The 21528-nt window shown below is 40.6% G+C and overlaps 1 pseudogene; it reads right to left on the bottom strand.

The window, feature by feature from the left end:
- The window catches only part of LOC146543809 (uncharacterized), a 63157-nt pseudogene that overhangs the window by 17937 nt on the left and 23692 nt on the right, over window positions 1-21528 (bottom strand).

Here is a 21528-nt window from a genome sequence, read left to right on the forward strand (position 1 = left end):
CAAGCCTATTGATATTCTTGTCACACTGTCTAGGAGTGGGATGGCTAATTTGTCTTTAACTCAAGGCTCAGAGGTATTCTGGAGAGCTAGACAGACAAGAGCTGCAGTCTTTGTACCTGTAAGTTACTCCATCTACCTAATCTCTGTGACCATAAATTACTTCATCTATCTGCTGAGCATGAGAAGACTATCTGAGACCCCTGATGTAAAATATTTATCTTGTTAGTTCTAATGCAGAAACAACATTCCACTTCTACGTTAATCTGACATTTTATTTTCTTCAAGGCTATAAAAATAAGATTTGAGCTATTTAAGAATATAAGGATATAAAAAAACATGTCCTCCAACATCTCAAGCATCTTAAATCCAGGAAGATAGTATTCTCTTTGCACCCTGACCACTTCTCTTCTATATCTGTATTTACTTTCTAAATTGAGGGAACATTTTTAAAGTACACCTCGTTAGGAGGAAGCATTGAAGCTTTGTGGATGCTTCAGTAAGAAAGAAAAAAATCAGCTCTTTGCAGTGTAGCACCCCAGCAATTTGAGTTGAAACAGTTTGCTTCTCTATGCAGTATTAAAAAAAAAAAGGTATAACTTAATAGAGAATTAATCACTGTTTGATTTTTTCCATAGCAAGATATCAAATGAGTTTTTTTACAGACCTAAATTTTCAAAAACTGATGATGGTGGAGAAGCTTAGTTATTTACATAGGGAAAATTACAGTAATTTCTTAAGATCTTAGCCATACCCCTCATGTTGATTACAATGCAAAAGAGTTTTGAGAAAACAATAGAAATGCCAGACTTCTTTTAAAACTGGGCTGCATTTTTATGGCAACGAATCCTTAGCAATGGATGAGGTGGAATTCCTACATAGAGGAAATAGCCAAACTCAAAATGCTGAGGTGCCACACAGTCAGTAGAACACTGTCTGATTTGCACTGACACCAGTTTTAGCCTGATGCTCCCCATTCATTGCCTGAAACACTGAAACTTGCCCTTTGGCCTTTCTTCCTAAAAGTAGCTCTCACATATTGTTTTTAATTCCTGTTTAGGTAGTAAACTCTTGGGACAAAAGCTTTCTCTTTCTGCAAATATGTACAGCTACAGGTAATTTTATGGAAGAGAAATCAGGAAAAAGACTGGAGATCTCAACTCAAGAGAGAGGGGGACCTGCTGGACTATTAGGTAGCATATGCATAATTCATGGTATGTTTTGTAGGAAGATGCAGCAACGCAGGTTCTATCTCAGAAACCTTCTGTCACCAAAATGATTTCCTGAGTTGTAGCCAAATTGCAGTGTTTGTGAAGACGTACTTTTTGCCATATCAATGGCTAGTATAGCAGTCAAAGAATCAGAACAGCACTAGCTTCATTCTTTGCTGTTTTCTCCATGTGGGCTATTACCTGGAAAACTGTTTTGTATACTGTTTGGAGCAAACCTGGAAAGTTTCTGAGAAAATTACAGCCCCTCTCCCACAAATACTGACTTTTCTATTATTCACTGATTGTTCCTGGTGGCACACTGCAGGGATGCCAAGGGACTGTGATGTCTGCATTTGGAGTTCTGCCTGTGGACGGTGGACTGAGCCTCAACTACTGAGAATGTCAGGCAGCTCTCAGATGATATGAGTTCTCTTGCCTGCAGTGAAAAGTAAATACATTGTCTGAAGCTAGCCTGTGTTAGAGACAGTCTTTTATAGCCTATGTAACAAGGTGGATAAAATCAGATAAAACTAGGAAGAGAAGGGCATAATGTATGCAAACATATATAGTAAAGTAAATATACAGTGGCAGCTTCATGAGTGGCAGATTAGGGAAGTTTCTAAGGAATCAAGAAGGGATGTCTGTGCATCCTCTGTCAGAGATAGTAATTAAATATCAGATATCCACATCACAGTTGTCTGCTACCATAAAACTCAGACTCGCAGCATCTTTTTTGTCTAAATTTGGAAAGAAAAACACCTGCTCTTCAGTTGTGTAAAGAAGATACTAACTGCCACACTCCTAACTGGATTTTAAATAGGGAATAGGGTGGAGGAGTCACTATCCAGTGAAATAATGCCAAGTGCATAACTATCTTTGCTTGATATTTATACTGTCATCATTAATATTTCTTCTCTCAAAATTATTTCCAGACTTGATTCACATGTTTGTTAAGGTTGTATTTATTTTTTATGTGAAAGAAAAAAGCAATAACCATAGACCACTTACAGTTCAGGAGAATAAAATACACGTTTAAATCATAAGTGCTTCACATATGTGCACAGTGTAACACATTTTCAGTCATGTAAGAAACAATTCTAATAACTAAAATAAACTCATCATTGTCCTCGCTTCTGTTGAAATCATGATTTTCATTCTCAGTGTGTAGATGGTAAAACTTAGTCATTCAGTCTGGAAGCTGTAGAAGTACCCTGCCTCTTTCCATATGACTCCCCATTCTGCTTTGTGCCTGTCCAGTGTGTTGGCAATTTCTTTTAATAAGGACTGAGGAACAGTCAGTCTCATTTACAGACTCAATAAGACATAGGTTTCATTACTCTGCCTATGGTGACATACTCGGCACTCTAAAAGGTACTGCTATCTAAATCATAGTTCAGTAGCCAGCCCTTCTATTTTACTAGGATTTTCATCAGGAAACCCCCTAGAAGATTTACATGCAGGACTAAATTTCTTTGCTGTCTAAAACAGAAATGTTAAGAGACAAAATCTTTATAAAAAGCAAAGAATTGGCAATTACACAGTTAACAAAAAACTCAGAAACTGAACAGTTGACAGTTCTTAGTTGGAGGAAAATGAATTCTAAAGACTTTGTCAATTTTTTACAACGAGTGCTCTGAGAAGTTTATTCTGAAGAAAGTGGGGTGGCTATGATATCAAAAAATTTTAGTGTTGATTTTCTAAAAGGTAAAATAAATAAACAGTCTGAAACAAATGTTTCAGAATTTGTGATATTTACACCACAGAGAGATATGAGTGACCTTGCACGTGAATAACAAAATTAAAAAAGTGAGAAAGATGCTTTAGTAGAGGAAGAGTGATTAAAAGGGAAGGCCTGATAGTAGTTTTCAGAAAATATCTGAACTTTAAATAAACAGTCATTCCTGTAAAAGTTCTGTTTTAACAACTGAATCATAAAATGACTCAGTGATTGCAATGAAATGAACAGGATCTTTTTTTAACGAATACCCATACCAAGAAATAGTGAGATGAAAGTTTATATTTCCCATTGTTTATGAAAATGTTTCTGTGTAATTTCTTCCAGAAAAATGTCATTGCTTTTGTGTACCTTTGAAGAATAGCTTTCAAAATTTGTTTTATTGCAGTCTTTATAGATAATTCAAGGCTATAGCTCTGCTGCTTCAAGGCTCCTGTTTTTCTTTTCACCTGACTAGGCTGTACATCCAGTGCCTTTGAGTGTTTTCAGGGTTAATTTACTGTTTTCTGTAAGAGTTCTCATTACAGCAGAATGCATATTCCAGAAAGCCACTTAGCAAATATTGCAATGACTTGCACAGCCTCAATCTGAAATGTTGCTTAATTTTAAAATTTAAATTAAATTTTTTGTGAATCTTTGAATACAAGCTACGTTTCTGAAATTCCTCTTAGCACATTACGTTTTGCTTTTTGCCTTCTCATCCTACCAACAGTAGCCTTGGATCATGAAATTCCAGAATCCTATTGCATTTCACAGGGCAACATGGAGGATATGAATATAGGCTACTAAACTGTTATTTGAATAAGATTTCCATATAGAATTGCTGGAAGGACCTCCAAGTCTCCCCTCATACGTATGATATGAAACCTGGCGTTGTCTGAGTGGTTAGCATGAGAATACCCCTACCTCATTAAGGTGCGGAAAATAAATAAAGGAGGGGGTGTATTTTCCACCTACATCCCCAGTATTTTAGGCAATATAGAGTGGGAGTTTCTAGGATTTGTTATCTTGCAGAGAATACAACTGCTTTCTCTCAAGAATGGCCAACAGAAGAGTAGAGTTGTGTTACTTTCACACAGCCTGGTGACTAAAGAATTCCCTGAAAACGAAAAGTTTTTGCACAGCTATCTACTTGAACGTAACTTCAATGTCTCCTTTTAGAATACAACCCTGCCACTGAGGAGATGCTTCTGAATTCACTGTTGAAGGAGTACATGAAACTCTAGCACTTCAGTCAGAAGACGTTTCCAGATTTTGATCCTTACTTCCTAGGATGGTTTCTTTTCATTGTTATTAAAGAGCTGTTAAAGAGAAACAACTAAAGTAAAACAAAACCCCAAACACAACCAATGTTCCCTGAGACCTTGGAAATTAAAAACAGACATTGAAATAGATTCTTCTGCGCTCATTCTACAGAATCTTCTTGAGTCATGTTTTACTTTACTACACATTTTGTTACAACTTGAGGTCCACTTTTTCTTAGAATCATAGAATCATAAAATCCTAAGAGTTGGAAGGGACCTAAAAGGTCATCTAGTCCAAATCCCCTTCAATGAGCAGGGACCTCCACAGCTAGGAGCCTGATCCAGTCTGGACTTGAAAGTCTCCAGGGATGGTGCATCCATATCTCTGGGCAACCTGCGTCAGTGCCTCACCACTCTCACTGTAGAAGACTTTTTCTTTATATCCAGTCTAAATCTCCCCTCTTTAAGATTGAAACCATTTCCACTTGTCCTGTCACCACCACAGACAGCCCTAAAGAGTCTATCCCCTTCTTTCTTATACCTCCTCTTTAGATACTGACCGACCACTCTCAGGTCACCACAGAACCTTCCCTTCTCCAGGCTGCACAGCCCCAACTCTTGCAGCCTGTCCTCGCAGGGAAGTGTTCTTCCATCCCTCAGACCATTTTTGTGGCCCACCTCTACACACTTTCCAACAAGTCCGTCTCTCTCTGTGACTCCCCATCTGGACGCAGCACTCCAGGTGAGGTCTCACAGCACAGAGCAGGAGGGCAGATCCCCTCCTCGCCCCGCTGGCTGTGCTGCTTTGGATGCACCCAGGATCTATTTGGCTTCCTGGTCGGTGAGGGCACAGAGCTGGCTCATGTCCAGCTTCCCATCTACCCATGCCCCCAAGGTCCTTTTCAGCAGGGCTGTGCTCCATCCTTACATTCCATGGTACTGAGAGTTGCCATGACCCAGGTGCCAAACCTTGCAGTTGGATTTGTTGAATGTCATGAGATTCTCCTGGGCCCACTGCTCAGCATGTCCGTGTCCCTCTGGATGGCATTTCATCCCTCAGGCTTCTTGACTTCTTCCCACAGCTTGGTGTCAGCTTGATGTCTTCATCTGAATGACCATAGGAATTGAATGAGAATGTATTGTGGATATAACACAGTGGTAAATACTTACCTATTAATTTCAAGAAAGAATCAAAGCTTGAATTACAACTTAAGACCATGGGTCCTTGGCATGTTTCTGATTCTGTTATCTCTTCACAGAAATTTAAGGGAAATGACAGTTTATGTAGTGTTTTGAGAGAATAGATTTTGAAATGCCAAGTTTTGATTCATATTTTCTTATCCTCATCTAAATAGATATTTAGGTATGGAGATTGGTATTAAGTTTTATCCATTTTTTATTCACAGTGTATTCTAGGTGAGGGAAAAAAAAAAAAAGAAAGATAGGGGAAGATGGAAAAAAGGGGAAATGAGGAAGGAAGAAAAGTGAGAAAGAAGGAATTCCTGTGGTGTCAGAATAGGAGGAGCTTTATAACCCTTTTTTATCCTATAAATTTATCTCAAAGTTAGGTAGAGCTGGAAATTTTCTCTGATCTCTACATGCTTCTGACATCCTGAACACATTCTTTCTCAGCTCACTGTGCAGGAAATTTTAAGTTGTAATTTGTTTTCAAGTGATCAGCACTTTGTCTCAGCAGAGAGAGTACTCTGTCAATTTTATCTGGTGCTATATGCAGAGACATTTTTTTTGCTGGCAACAAAGAGGCCATGGTAATTTTCATGGCTCCTGCTTGCGTGCATTTTCTGTGAACTACACAAAAATAAAATAAATACAGCAGTGCCAATCCTGAAAACACACACTCGCCCCTTTCAGGAAGAGTGGAAGGTTAATTTAAAAGGGGATAAAAGTTTAGGTAGAGTTCACTTCTCTCTACATTTTTAAGTCTAATTTTGCAATAATTGGAGACTATGAACTTTCTGTATGCTCTTAGGAAAATGTCTTACATTTTATTATCAAATTTGGAATCCCTGATTAATGAATAGATATGTGTAACCCACCAGCTAATTTTCACCAACACCTGTCCTCCCCCTTTTGGGGAATAGCAGCTATGTTGTATATACCATGCAGCTGAGATTGTTTCAGTTCTTGGGTATAGATCCTATCTGTTTTGTTCAAACAGTAATGGTTCATGCATCAATTCGATCACTGATAACAGGGTTCAGGTTTTGATAGTGCCTGATGCTGATTTCAGTTACAGTACTGCAAATTTGGAGACAGTGTAAGTGAACTTAAAAGCTGGTGAATTGTGGTGAGCAGGAAGTCTCTCACAGTGGAGCTTGATGCCCCATTTTTGATCATGTTGTTGCTTGCCTGCAGTGCCTGCAGTGGCACTGGATAATCAAACTAATGCATCTGTGGCTAAAGTAGAGCAGTCCTTACAGTCCTCACACTTAACTTCCAGTTTGATGGCTCTTGACATGTCATGCTATTCCCAGCAGAACCTACGTCATTTTTCACAAAGTGGTGTGACTAAGGAGAACACCAAATTGCCTAGGATAATTAAAAAAGAAAAATAGTCCTAGCCACCTGCAAAGACTTGTATTGATCCCGGGCTCTACACAGGTGGGAGTAACAGCGTTGGCTTATGGTCATCCCAGACTTGGGGATACAATGTGGATGGGTTTTTTGTTCCTCTCTCTGGAAAAACAAGCTTGCATTCCAATACTATATTTAGTAAATTAGTTTGTTTCTCCTCAGATCGTTGCGGCTGTTTTTAATTATTTTTGGGGTCCCCTGTTCCCTTTTTCCAGAGGCACAGATTTTGCGAAATCCCTCCGCCCTGCTAGACATGGAATTGGGCCAAACCAGCCCATAAACCGTTGACAGCATGGAATAGACAGGGATTTCAGATATCCACCAAAAAAAAATCCATTTTTTTTCTCTTTGTTTCAGAAACTGGCAACATATCACATCCACAGTGCCCCACAGCATCCTCCCAGCCAGTTGGCTCTTAGCAGTGTGAGGGCGATCTGGCTGTGACATCTGTCACCCCGTTGATCACCAGGGTTGATTTGGCTGATCTGACTGGCTAGGCGGGTGTCCCTTTCCTCCCTCACCACTCCATGTGCGTCCCTCCTGAAGCTGCGCGCTTCCCCAGTAGAGATGGTACCGTTCATTGGTCAAGGATATACGGTAGCTGCACTCCCCTGCTAGAACCTCCAAACAAACAAGCAAGCACAAGCAAGAATAGGACCAATTTCTTAATCATTACTACCACATCCTGCCAACATACTGTGAAGACAGTAGATATATCTTCTTCAAAAAGTATTTGTCTACTATCATAGCGAGGCATATGCTTCAGCGGTGGCAGATGGTGTAAGAAAAAATTTGTTTATACATAGATATATATAGCAACATACCTATTTGTATTAATATACACATAGATATATAGATAAACATACATATATTCAGATTGCAAATGTGCCCATATCTGTATATGAAAAAAAAAAAAAAAGACACCAAGGAAATTGATTGGGTGTTAGTCTTCCAATTCAGTTTTTTTTTTGTATTAATGTTTTAGAAGAGTAGGGACAATGTGAGCAGCAGACAAAGTAGACCTTCTCTTGTGATTATTTCTAAGTTTGGCAAAGTATACTTTTATTCGTAGTTTGATATTAAATACTTAAATGAAAAAAATCATCTGTCTTGGTTCCCTTCTTCATAAAAATATCATTATATGACCTGCACTTGTCATTTACTGAGACTGACTCAGTAAGTTCTCAGTAATGACAGTTATAGTGAAAGGAAGTACCAAGATAATCCTATGGAAGGCAATTGAGGTTTAAGTTGTCTCAGAACGTCATTGCCTCCAAAAAGAAGTGACTCACAATCCTTCTAAAAGATCTTTACCATGTTGATATAACTGTAAAAGAGTTAACAGATGCTACTTCTATGTAGATGAAAGCTGGAATAAAAAGCATTGCAAGTACACAATATATATTATGATATATATATATTATTTTTTTTCCAGAAATAAATCTTTTTTTTTTTTTTTTCCCTAAAACTTTCTTAAATACATGTTATGGAACTCCCCCTGGCACTGGATAGATGTAAAAATTCTCTATCCAAAACCGTTTAATCTGTAAGAGAATAAGCACATACATGGATGTCAAGAGAGAGTCTGAAATGTTTTTATTTGTCACGGAGTTATCTAGATCAATCTATGCCCGTGACAGGGGGGCAGTAGGCCCCCTGGCCACCCAAAAAATGGAAAGGGAAAAAGGAAGTGGTAGGGAGTTGGGCTCAAAAAAAAAAAAAAAAAAAAAAAAAGAACAGCGGCAGTAATCTAAGGAGGAAAATTTATTTTACTAACAATGATATTGGAATACAAGATAACACAATATAATACAATCTAATTGAAATTGAGACTAATGAATCAAATAAAATAAGAGAGAGTTTTCCCAAAACCAAAAGCCTGAAGGCACACAGCTTGGAAGAACACCCACACACTGCCAGGCAGTGAGAGAGACGAGAGAGAGAGCAAGATCTCATGACTTCCTTCCTCCCGTGACTTATCACATTCACCTCACACGTGAAAGGTCCTTTGGGATATGTAGTTCTTCTCTTCTGAGAGACTGGTATCCAGAAAGTTGTCAGTCCGCAGAACTGGACTATTAACTCTTTAATTCTCGTGCTTTACATGATGTTATGACGTGGAATACCAGTAGCAAAAAAATTACAAAACCATGACATTATTAATTCCAGTTTAGCACCTACTGCTCATAGCATGCAATTCAACAAATTATAAGGAAGGACACTAGACTGCAGCCCCACAACCCCATTTTAGTAGCACATACTTACCACTGTTCTTATGTTAATGAAGTGTACTTCTGCTGCAATGGGAACGGGAAGATAAAAATCTACTGACAATACTTAAAGAACCTAAGGGAGATCAACACATCTGATCTAGGGAAAAGTAAGTCTGTCAAAGCAAAAATTTCACATCATTTGCAGCAGCAGGGAACAAGGGTGGGAAGTAGAGAAGGAAATTTCTTAACTATTAAAGTAGCCATATACCTGTTACCTGCTAATTCCTCACTTCGTTTAATAATCAGTAACAATGACACTCACATGTCATCTTAAGTCTCCCAATCACTTTTACTCTTAATTGGCCCCCTTTACCAGGTTAGTTATAGCACCCTTGCTGGAAACTGAAACTGAAGCATATTTCTCAGGTCAAGCTCAATGGTGAGTGATGACGCTACGGAAGTTGGGTCTATTTACAGGAATTGATTGGTGTTCCCTGCATAAGATTCTAGATATAGAAAGGCATCTTTTAGAACAAAATGAGTGGATAGAATGAACAGACAGATTCTAACAATGATCCTGAGTAAGAGTAACGTTGATCTCAATGGGATTATTTAAGCCCAAGGTCTTGTTTTAGTTTTTCTCTCTTTCATATAACAGTGATACTGCTCTCAAACTTTTAGTCAATTAACCCCCTCAAATATTAAGAAACACTTTATTATGAAATTCTTTGCCTGTCATTCTACTACATGGGGTGGATAATGTTATACGCATTTGGTGTTTGGTAGGGTAAGAGATAATACTGTAGGCAGAGATACAAAATATGTTTCTCAAAGCAGTAAGAACCATTTCATTCTGTTTTGTTACAGTAATACTGCCTCAGATCCTTTCCTAATACTTTATTAATAGGCTTTTCACAATGTACATCATAGTACAATTCTTCAGATTTGACACTTTATCCACACAGTGCATTTGGGAAGTTCAGAAGTCTTCTGATTTCCATCTTACATTTACATATACTTCTCATTTCCTGACACTGAGAGAAAAGAGAATGTGAAACAAATTGTTTGAACTTGGTTTGCTGCAGTTAGGGGAAAAATACTTATCTTGTTAAACATGGTCCAAAGATTTTGTTCTCTATTTTAAACTCTGGTATTAGATACTTCCTATGGGAGATACTGGCCTTTGTGACTGACCAAAGGGCCTACAGTAAATCTCAGACAGATTTTTGATCTTTTAAAACATTAATCACTAAAAATCTGCTTTTCCAAAGTTTTTTTCTTGCAAATTAACCAGTAGAGTCATCTTAAAAGTAAAACTCAAGATGGCTAACTATGTGTGAAGAAGTTGTTTTGCTTTATTTTCCAGAAGATGAATCAGAAATAAGACAAAATATCTTCTGGTCACTTGGAATGAAAAATATTAACTGCTTGCTTGGGGATTTTCTTCTGAAACAAACAAGCAAAAAGGGTTATCCCATGGTTATCCCATAACTGACATTCTTTAACTCAAAAAAAAAAAAAAAAAAAAAACCCACTTTATATCTTTTTGGTACTCTTAACACCCTTTTTTAAAAAATACAGTCTGTTTGTGTTTCCAGATGAGTTGATTTTGGTTTAAAAAATGATTTGAATATTTCAATTCAATATTTTTATTTTTTTTTTTACTTCTGCCTTACTGTAAATTAAGTACCACTTCCACTTAATTCAGTTTTTTTGAGAGTTTCTTTCTTTCTCTGTAAACCTGTAGACTGATTTATCTTGAATTTATTACAGCTCTGATTAGGCAGCATAATACTGTAACCTGGAATCACCCTAGAGAGGCTGTGAATGCCCTATCCTTGAACGTGTTTAAGGCCAGGCTGGATGAGGCCCTAGGCAATCTGATCTCGCACTTAATGTAGCTGTTGTCAACTCTGCCTGTGGCAAGGGGGTTGGAACTTGATGACCCTTGATGTTCCAACCCAAGCCTCTCTATGACTCTGTGATTTCCTCATTATGCATAGAAAGATTATTATGCAAGTTGCCTCTGGTACCTCAGAATGCTCTTTTTAGGTATGATAAGTAATATCTATTTGTAATCAAAAGATGGTTCTTTGTTTATTTCCTAGGTTATTGAGTGAGCATAAAAAAAAAACAAGAGGAACTCACTGGAAATATCTATTCAATCGCTTTACCAGCTCCTTAAAAACTCATTTGTCTCTTGACAAATAAGGCTGCTGATAGGTTATGTCATTCTCCTGGCAAACAGTGTCCCCCTCTCCCTATTGGTACTCCACCATCTCTTTCCCAGCCTTGTCTGCTGCTTACATGCTAGGATTCTGGAGAAGAAATTAGGTGTTTTTTCCCTGTCTGAACTGTGATTATTACTGTATGAGCATGGCTCATTATTATGATTGCTAGGTGCCATGATGGTAAAATAATGGTTAATACAAAAGCTTGATAATTCCATCTATAATACTTTTGAAGAACTTTGAAATTCTTCAACTCCTCATCTGAAGTACTGTGTCCAGTTCTGGGCTGCCCAGTAAAAAAAGACAGAGATCTCTTGGAAAGAGTCCAGCCACAAAGATGGTGAAGGGCCTGGAGCATCTCCCCTATGAAGAAAGGCTAAGCAAACTGGGTCTGTTCAGCCTTGAGAAAAGAAGACTGAGAGGGGATCTGATCTGGGTCTATAAATATCTAAGGTGTGGGGGGCAGAGTGGTGAGGCCAGACTGTTTTCAGCAGTGTGTGGAGACAGGACAAGGGGAAACAGCCAGAAACTGCAACATAGGAAGTTCTGCACAAATATGTGCAAGAACTTCTTTAGGTGAGGTGATGGAGCACTGGAACAGGCTGCCCAGGGAGATGGTGGAGTGCCTTCTCAGGAGATATTCAAGGCCCGCCTGGACACCTACTTGTGTGACCTGGTGTAGGGAACCTGCTTTGGCAGGGGGGTTAGACTCGATCTCTGGAAGTCCCTTCCAACCCCTACGATTCTGTGATTCTGTGATTCTGTGAAATTATGGTTAGGGATCATTGACAGCTTAATCTTTAAACATCAGTATCATGAGATAATATGATGTTGCTGATGAAATTAAATCCATAGATCTAGAAATCTGGAAATGATTTTTTTTTTTCCCTCTTTTCTTTTGTCTCTCCTAATCTCCTCTTTTCTGATGTGAACTACTCCAGGGGATAGAAAATATAATACATTTGTTGTTTAAGTATGTATAAATTAGTTTAACTGCAGAATAGAAATAATTCAAATTGCAAACAAACATTAAGCTGCTGAACAGGTGAAGTTTGAAGAACAGTTATTTCCATTTCATACTGTGACTGACTGTAAAGTGCAAATTAAAGTCTCTCTTAAAACTCTTAATTTATCTACAGTCCAGCTCTACAAGGAACTCTCCACCTACGTGCAATATTTGCACAATGCACAAATGCACTGGTTGGTGCATTTCAGCTCTTGATCTCCTGGACTGTATGTGGTGGCAGAAAAGATCGCTTTTTAGCAGGGATTACCTGCCATGTACCCTAAAACAGTCTCTGACTGAAATATTTGTAGGAAATGTTGCACTGCTGTACATTGCAGCTTTGTAAAGTTTAATTATCAAATCAGCAGCTGATTGGTTTACCATCACTGCAGCTACTCTCATACACACAGAGTAAAATGTACTCCATTGTCTTTCTCTTAACATTAAAATTCTTTTTCAGATTAATAATTATAGTAGCATGAGACCTTATATATATATTTTTTAAAATTGGTATGGTTCACTTTCAAACTTACAGTTTAAGATCCTTACAATGAGATCAAAAAGAATTAACTGTTCCTTGTGACACCAGAGATGTATCCAAGATAAAATTATGCATCTATTCAACAACTATACTACTTTTACAGAGTGATTAATTTCAGCATAAAGTATCCAATTTTTACTATGAAAAAAATGCTTATAAAAGTTACAAGCAATGAAAATAATAAATCTTTTAATGAATGATACTTTCTAATCTTGTGAAGAACACTATGATCATTGCACTAAATGGTCCACTTGCATCAATTTTGGTAATTCAGTACATCCTGGTAATTCTCTCAGAATACTGTGGAGGTGTTAGCAGTTAGAGCTGGAAGCATTTTAAGAGACATTTAAATTCAAAGTATATTAGTAATAGAGTGGGCTGGCCAGGATGAAATGATTCTGTTCTCAACCAAGTAAGCTTGTTTCTCAAGCTTACTGCATTAAGTTTTTCCTGTTTTCAGGTGAATATGTAGGAACTCACTGCTTAGAAGGTGAATCTATAGTCAGTGCATACGCTGAAAGACTGATTCCTCTGTAGTAAATAAAGCAAAGGAACTCCCCCTCCCCCCCCCCAAAATTAGCCAAATTCAACCAATCAAAAGCCATCCAAAGAAAATGTTTTTACAGTTTAATATAGGAAATCCATCCCTGATACTGTAAAGCACAGAATAGAACTAAAGATTTCAGCCTGAAAAATCTTTAAAATGTCAATAAATGATCTAAATTAACAAGAGAATACATATCTGAAATTGAAGAAGAGAAAAACACTTAACATATACTTAAACAAAGAAAAAATGTTACCTTTTAGAACAAATTCCTAGAGTATCCCAAGATTATATAATTAAATGTAGTGTTCCTAAGGATTTGCTGAGATAAATTGTTAAGTGTAGCACTCAATTTGTGCTTTATTAAATTTTACTGAGGAATGTGGTTGACCTAGTGTGCCATTATTCATGTGTGCCTTACAAAGCAAGACATCCTGTGTGCAAATCTGCATACTCTGGCCATGATTCATGCAGAGCACTGTGACAGCCTAGGCACCGATGAAAATCTGTTGATCGTTTAGATGTATAGATGGAACTAGACCTCTCTGTCTTGACTATAGCTGCTACATAAGATACCGTTATCTGGATTTTTCATATAAAATATTATCTCAGATTTGTAGATCAAACTAGGTAATATAATTTTTGTTTTGGTGCTGTCACATCCCTACTTTTAGCTGCATAAATGTAGCTTGATAATCACAGTGTTTAGCAATTGTTAAATCTAACAGCAGGATCAGAAGACATTGAATTTAAAAATGATGGGAGAAGATTGTTATTTTCTTAAAATGAATTTTACAACCTTAAGCAAAATTGCAGTGAAAATTTAGAAGTTATGAAGCTGAGAGCAAGAATGGATAATTATTATAATTTGCATTCAATTCAGAGGATTGAGGAAATTCAGTTTTCTGGAAACAGAGGCAAAAGGGAGATACTCCATTGTATAGGAGTTCATATCAATACTGAAGACAGGCTAACATTTTCCTTGAGTTTTTGAAAATATTACACAGCCAAAAAGGCAGGAAAATTTCACAGTAAATACAGTTCCCAGTTCATCTGCAAACTCTGAGAGTCTCTTCAAAAGTTTCAAATCTAGACCTGCTGAGTATGCATTTTATATAATTCACTTAGAATTATAGAGTCATAGAGTGGCTTAGGTTGGAAGAGACCCCAAGGATCATTAAGCTCCAATCCCCTTGTCATAGGCAGAATTGCCAGTTGCTACATCAAGTGCTTGATCAGATTGCCCAGGGCCACATCCAATCGGGCCTTAAACACCTTTAAGGATGGGGCATCCACAGCCTCTCTGGGCAATCTGCTGCAGGATATTACCACCCTCTCAGTGGAAATCTAAATCTCCCTTCCTTTAGTTTAAAATCATTCCCCTTTGTCCTACCACTATCTAGCCATGTAAAACATCAATTTTCCTCCTATTTATAATCTTCCTTTAAATACTGGATGTCCATAATGCAGTCTCCCTGCAGCCTTCTCTTCTCCAGACTGAACAAGACAAGCTCCTTCAGCCTATCTTCATTTCTGAAGGTTTAATTAAGAAAGGCTGCTGAAATAAACTAACTGTGCTGCTAAACATATTTCATATGTTTTGTACATTCTTTAAAATATTGTTGCAATGAGTACTCTCTGTTGACCTTAGATTACTTTTATTTGCTGCTTCAACATTTATATTTCAGACAATGAAAACTAAATCAAAGACGTTTAATGCTGTAGATATTAGGGGTAAGAACAGAGACAGCGAAATGAAAGTCACACAAACAGTGTATTTCAAGAAACTTGCCAACAATAAAGCATGTTTAGGCCATTTTGTTATCATTGATGGGCAAAAGCCCTTTTATCTAAGTTGTGATTGTATAGAGTCTAGCTACTTGTGTAACCTTCGAGGAACCTTCTAGACATATCTGCTACAGTGTAACTATAGGAATCTTAGACTTCAACAGCTTAGCATTTGCCTCAGATGAAGGTTCTAAGGAGGATTTACAGGCTGGACATTCCTCCTCATATTTCACAGAATCACAGAAATACCAAGGTTGGAAAAGACCTACAAGATCATCCAGTCCAACCATCCAACTATCACCAATAGTTCTCACTAAACCCTCAACACAAAATCCAAATGTTCCTTGAACACCTCCAGGGTCGATGACTCCACCACCTCCCTGGACAGCCCATTCCAGTGGCTGACCACTCCTTCAGACAAGTAGTATTTCCTAATGTCCAGCCTAAATCTCCCCTAGCGCAGCTTGAAGCCATTTCCTCTAGTCTCCAGTTACATGAGAGAAGAGGCCGACCCCCAGCTCACTACAACCTCCCTTCAGGTAGTTAAAAGAGCAATGAGGTCTCCCCTGAGCTTCCTCTTCTCCAGACTGAGGCCGCTCCTCATCAGGCCTGTGCTCCAGACCCCTCACCAGCTTTGTCACCATTCTTTGAACACGCTCCAGGGCTCGCTTTCTTGTGGCGAGGGGCCCAAAACTGGACACAGTACTCGATGTGCGGCCTCACCAGAGCTGAGTACAGAGGGACAATCACTGCCCTGTGCCTGCTGCCAACATTGTTTCAGGTGCAAGCCATTTGCTTTCTTGGCCACCTGGGCATACTGCTGGCTCGTGTTCAACTGAGCATCAGTCAATACCCCCAGGTACTCTACGCAGTTTTCCAGCCACTCCCCCCAAGCCTGTAGCATTGCCTGAGGTTGTTGTGGCCAAAGTGCAGGACCCGGCACTCGGCCTTGCTGAACCTCATCCCATTGGCTTCTGCCAGCTATTCAGCCTGTCCAGATCCCTCTGTAGGGCCTTGCTACCCCCAGGCAGATCCACACTTCCAGCCAACTTGGTGTCCTCCGCAAATGTACTGAGGGTGCACTCAATGCCCTCATCTAGGTTATCAATAAAGATGTTGAAGAGGACAGGCCCAGCACCTACCCCTAGGGAACACCACTCGTGACAGGTCACCAGCTGGATTTAGCTCCATTCACTACCACTCTCTGGGCCCGGCCTTCCAGCCAGTTCCTTATCCAGCCAAGAGCATACCCATCTAAGCCATAGGCTACCAGCTTTTGCAGGAGAATACTGTGGGAGACAGTGTCAAAGGCCTTGCTGAAGTCTAGGTAGACTACAACTACAGCCTTTCCCTCGTCTACCAGACGGGTCACTAGATCATAGAAGGAGATCAGGTTGGTCAAGCAGGACCTGCCCTTCGTGAACCCATGCTGGCCAGGCCTGATCCCTCGGTTGTCCCACACGTGCCGCGTGATCTCCTTCAAGACAATCTGCTCCATAACCTTCTCTGGCACTGAGGTCAGGCTAACAGGTCTGTAAGTTCCCCGGATCCTCCTTACAACTCTTCTTGTAGATGGGAGTCACATTGGCAAGCCTCCAGTCTTCTGGGACCTCACCAGTCAACAAGGAGCACTGATAGGTGATGGAAAGCGGCTTGGCTATCACCTCCGCCAGTTCCCTCAACACTCTTGGGTGAATCTCATCCGGCCCTGTGGACTTGTGACAGTCCAGCTGGAGTAGTATGTCTCTGACTGCATCCTCTTGAATCAGGGGGGATCCTATCTGCACTCCAGTTGAGACTACCAGGTCAGAGAGTGGAGTACCCTGAGGATACCTCGTCTGACACTTAAAGACAGACGTAAAGAAGGCATTCAGAAGCTCTGCCTTTTCCTTATCCTCAGTGATCACATTCCCAGCCTCATCCAGTAAAGAATGGAGATTCTCCTTAGTCCTCCTCTTGCTGTTGATGTATTTGTAAAAGGGTTTCTTGTTCCTTTGAACCCCAGCGGCCAGGTTGAGTTTAAGCTGGGCTTTTGCCTTTCTGATTTTCTCTCTTCACATCTTAACAACTTCTCTGTACTCCTTCTGAGTTGCCCATCCCTTCTTCCACAGGAGGTAGATTCTCTTTTTCTCCCAGAGCCTCAAGAATAGCTCACTGCTGGTCTTCTTCCCTGCCGGCTCATTTTGCTGCTAGGGGGACAGCCAGCTCCTGTGCCTTTAAGACTTCTTTCTTGAAGAGCTATCAGCCATCTTGGACCCCTTTACTCTCTAAAACTGAAACCCAAGGGATTCCTCCTACTAGTCTTCTGAACAATTCAAAGTCCGCCCTCCAGAAGTCCAAGGTAGCAGTTTTGCTGTTCCCCCTCCTGGCTCCACCAAGAATCGAGAACTCTACCATTTCATGGTCTCTCTGTCCAAGACAGCCCCCAACTTCCACATCTCCGACAAGACCTTCTCTGTTGTAAACAGCAGGTCTAGTGGGGCAGCTCCTTTCGTAGGCTCTCTCACCAGCTGCATCAGAAAGTTATCCTCCTACACTCCAGGAACCTCTGAGACTGCTTCTTCTGCACTGTGTTGTATTCCCAGCATATATCAGGGAAGTTGAAGTCCCCCATGAGGACAAGGACTGGTGATCACGCAGCTTCTGCCACCTGCTACTAGAACTCCTCATCTTCTCTTCATCCTGGTTCGGCAATCTGTAGCAGACACCCATAAGGATGCCTGCCTTGTCAGCCCTTCCCCTGATCTTTACCCATAGGGATTCAACCTTATCATCCCCACCCACAAGCTCAGTAACATCAAAGCACTCTAATATAGAGAGTCACACTGCAATCCCTCCTTCCTTGCCTATCCTTTCTGAAGAGTTTGTAGCCAGCCATTGCAGCACCCCAGTCATGGGAGCGGTCCCACCATGTTTCTGTTCTGGCAACTAGGTCATAGTTAGCCTGCTCCACAATGGCTTCCAACTCTTCTTGTTTGTTGTCCATGCTATGTGCATTGGTGCAGATGCATTTCAGCTGAGCCCCTCACCTCACCCCTAATTACCCATTACCGCTCCTCCACCTTCATCTCCAATGGACCTGGTTTTCTCCATTCCCCTTTCATATCTAGTTTAAAGCCCTCTCTACAAGTCCCATGAGCTCTTGGGCAAGTATCCATTTCCCCCTTTGAGATAGCTGATACCCATCAGCAGCCTCATGCCAGGAGCCGAGTAGACTGCCCCATGATCAAAGAACCCCAAATTCTTGCGTTTGCACCAGCCTCTCAGCCATGTGTTTATAAGGTGGGTTTTCCTGCTCCTCTCAGTGTCCTTCCCTGCCGTTGTAGAAATACAAGCAAATACTTGTATGCGTGCTCCATCAACTAACCTCCCCAGTCCCCTAAAATCATTTTTTATAGTCCTCAGGCTTCTGTCAGTGACCTCATCACTGCTGACCTGGACTATCAATAGAGGATAATAATCAGGGGGGCAGATCAGACTGGGAAGCTTTCAGAAACATTCCTGACCCAGGACCTAGGGAGGCAGCACACCTCCCTATGGGTAGGGGCAGGCCGACATATTGGGCACTCAGTTCCTCTTAGAAGGGAGTAACCTATGACTATCACCCTCCTTTCTTTACTGGAGGAGGTAGTCTTCAAGTATGGACCGACCACCTCTCCTTAGAAAAGCTTGGAGGCAGTCCTCCCATCTCATCCTCAGCCACCTCATCCTCCAGTTTCTGGGCTTCAGACCTACTACACAGAATCAACTAGGGAACTGAGGTAGGTCAGGATGGGGGTTGCCTGGATCACCGAGCTGGGATTTGCTGCTATTCCTCCTCTCCTCTCAAGCTGGCTCTCTCAGTTTGACTATGGCAAGGGAAAGGGTCCACTACAGTTGCGGGGGGTGCAATCTCTGTTTCTTTCTTGCAGAAAATCACACCACCAGTCAATCTCCCTCTCGCACTCTCTGATAGTTCTTAATCTCTCTACCTCCTCCCTAAGCTCCCCCACATGCTTGCATCTTACACAGATAGAGTCCTTCCCATCCTCTCCCAGAAGCAGCAGGCTCAGACACTCCCTGCAGCCAGAAACCTGAACCACCACATTTCTGGGCAGGCCCTCCGTCTAGGTCACCACAGTCTTCCTGGGGCAATCCCACCACCTAGTAGAGACCATGTTTGAACCTGCGGTCTTAGGGTCTGTCAGTAGGAGAGTGGTCTCCTGAGAAAAGACAAAAACACTGACATGTCCTGCCACAAGACCCACTTCCCACACCTACTGCTGCAGTAATGGGCAGCATGGGCTGTGCTCACACTCTGACTTCCTTCCCTGTTCAGTGGACAGTAACACCTTTTCTCACCTGACCTCCTGAGGGAGGCTTTTAGCCTCACAGAAAAGAGTCAAGGTCAAGCTCAGAGATAAGAGTGGGCAGTGCCAGCTCCACCCCTGCTGGCTCAGCAGCCCACCCATGAGCTGCCTATCCATCATCCTCCTGTTGTTAGTAGGGTACTGTAACATGGGATAAGGTGGTATTCAGGGCTAGTGTTCTCTCAAATCATCCTGAGTTTTCTGTGCTTAACTTGAGAGATTGTGGAATTCTACAGGACACAGGTATCTAAATATTCTATGTCATCTGGGACTTGGTATTTGATGACTTCAGCACAGCAAAGACAGCACCTCAGAAGTATCATCAGGTAAAACTTCCAAAGTATGAGTAAGTCAGATCCATTTTAAAATGAACTCGTTTGTGCAAGGGCTTAACATTCCTAGTATCATATTGCTAAAAACTCTGCTGATTGTCTGAGGGCAAGGACACACTATATTTGTATGAGCAAAGAACTGTGAGATAACTACTTTACACAATCCAGACTTTTGATTGTTACAAGCTACAGTATTAGATGCTTTCTGGGAAAGGACAAGGTAATCCACAATCCATCACAGAATAAGACTTAAGAATAAATATTTGAGAAAGAATAGAAAGAGTAGGGGTTTTTTATCTCCTTGTACACCAGTGCAGCAGCATGCTGATCTTTTCTCAGGGAAGACTGTAAATTTAGATTCTGCCTTCAGCATATTTGTCTCGGGTTACATAGCAATCCTATGACTTGGATAGCCTGTTTTATGTACTTGGGTTCCAACCATGGAATGATTTTTTTCCTCTTCCTGAATTCAGTGTTTGGTGAGGATAGTGAAGTCCAAAGTGATGGAAGTTTGAAGTACCAAGGATTTCAGAGGACACTGAAATTGAAGGGAGCATACTGAAGGAGGACAGAAACAAGGCTTAGAAACAGCTTTAGAAACGGCTATGATTTCCAGACATGAGTTATCTTCAGACAATGAGTTGATTTTCCCAGACTTTAGCCTGTGTTTAGCAATTCCTACCTTTCTGAATTCTTCCTTTTGTAATATTTTGTTGTTTGTGTCTGGATTGAGTCTCTAAGAATTTTCTGTTTTTCCTCTCAATTACTGACTTTCTAAAATTCTGTTCTTTTCTTAAAAAGGAAAAGAAAAAAAAATGGAAAGGAAAATTGTTTCTTTAATTTTCATTCTCTACTATGAACAATCAGCCAGAATTAGTACCAATGTAGTTGTGGTAATATGCCAAATATTAATAAAAAGGCCAAATTCAGAAACATTTAAGGAGGCTCTGAGCCGTGATGAAGTTGTTTGTAGAAATTCACAGCACGTCATACTGGGTGCAAGGAATCTGCTCTGGTATCACCTCCAGCAATGACAAAATATACAAGGTTGGGGGGGAAAGCATGAGAAGAAAAGACAAGGCACTTTTGCAGATGAGAAATCCAGTCTTTCCTGCTCTGTCTCCTGGCTTCCAAGTCCTCTTTGTTTTCAAAACGGTGTGCATCTCTGTGGAGGCCTTTCAACTGGGCAGTCGGCCTTGTCAGCTTTGAAGTAATTCCCCTGAGTTTCCATGCTGCCCTCCCCTATTGCCTCAGTGATCCTTGTGCTTATGGTCATAAGATTTGAAGTGTGTTGTGGTGTTGCTACCAGATCTCAGGGCAGCAAGCAGAAGGCTGCCCACTAAACACTCTGTCCCTCGAATCTAGTTATGCCGTCCCACACCTTATCATATGCAGGTTTGCTTTTACTCTCCACCCCCTCTGAACTTAGTTTAAAGCCCTGACAATGAGCCCTGATAGGTTTTCCCCAAGGACTCTCTTCCCTCTTTAAGAAAGGTGAAATTCATCTGGTGACTGCGGGCCTGATGCTATGTTGGCCATCCCTCTGTCAAAAAACCCAAAGTATTGGTGGCAGCACCAGCCACGAAGTCAAGTGTTTATAGATCGAACCTTTCTGTTTCTTTCAGCATCCTTAACCTGTGCCCTCAATTCCTTCACCAGACGTCCTCAGTCCCTGAAGTCCCTTTTGATGGCATTTCACACAGCTGTTTTCACCACTGCCACACAATGACAGAGAAAGGCTC

Source organism: Meleagris gallopavo, chromosome 9, assembly GCF_905368555.1.
Source record: "Meleagris gallopavo chromosome 9, MGAL_WU_HG_1.1, whole genome shotgun sequence".
NCBI lineage: Eukaryota > Metazoa > Chordata > Aves > Galliformes > Phasianidae > Meleagris > Meleagris gallopavo.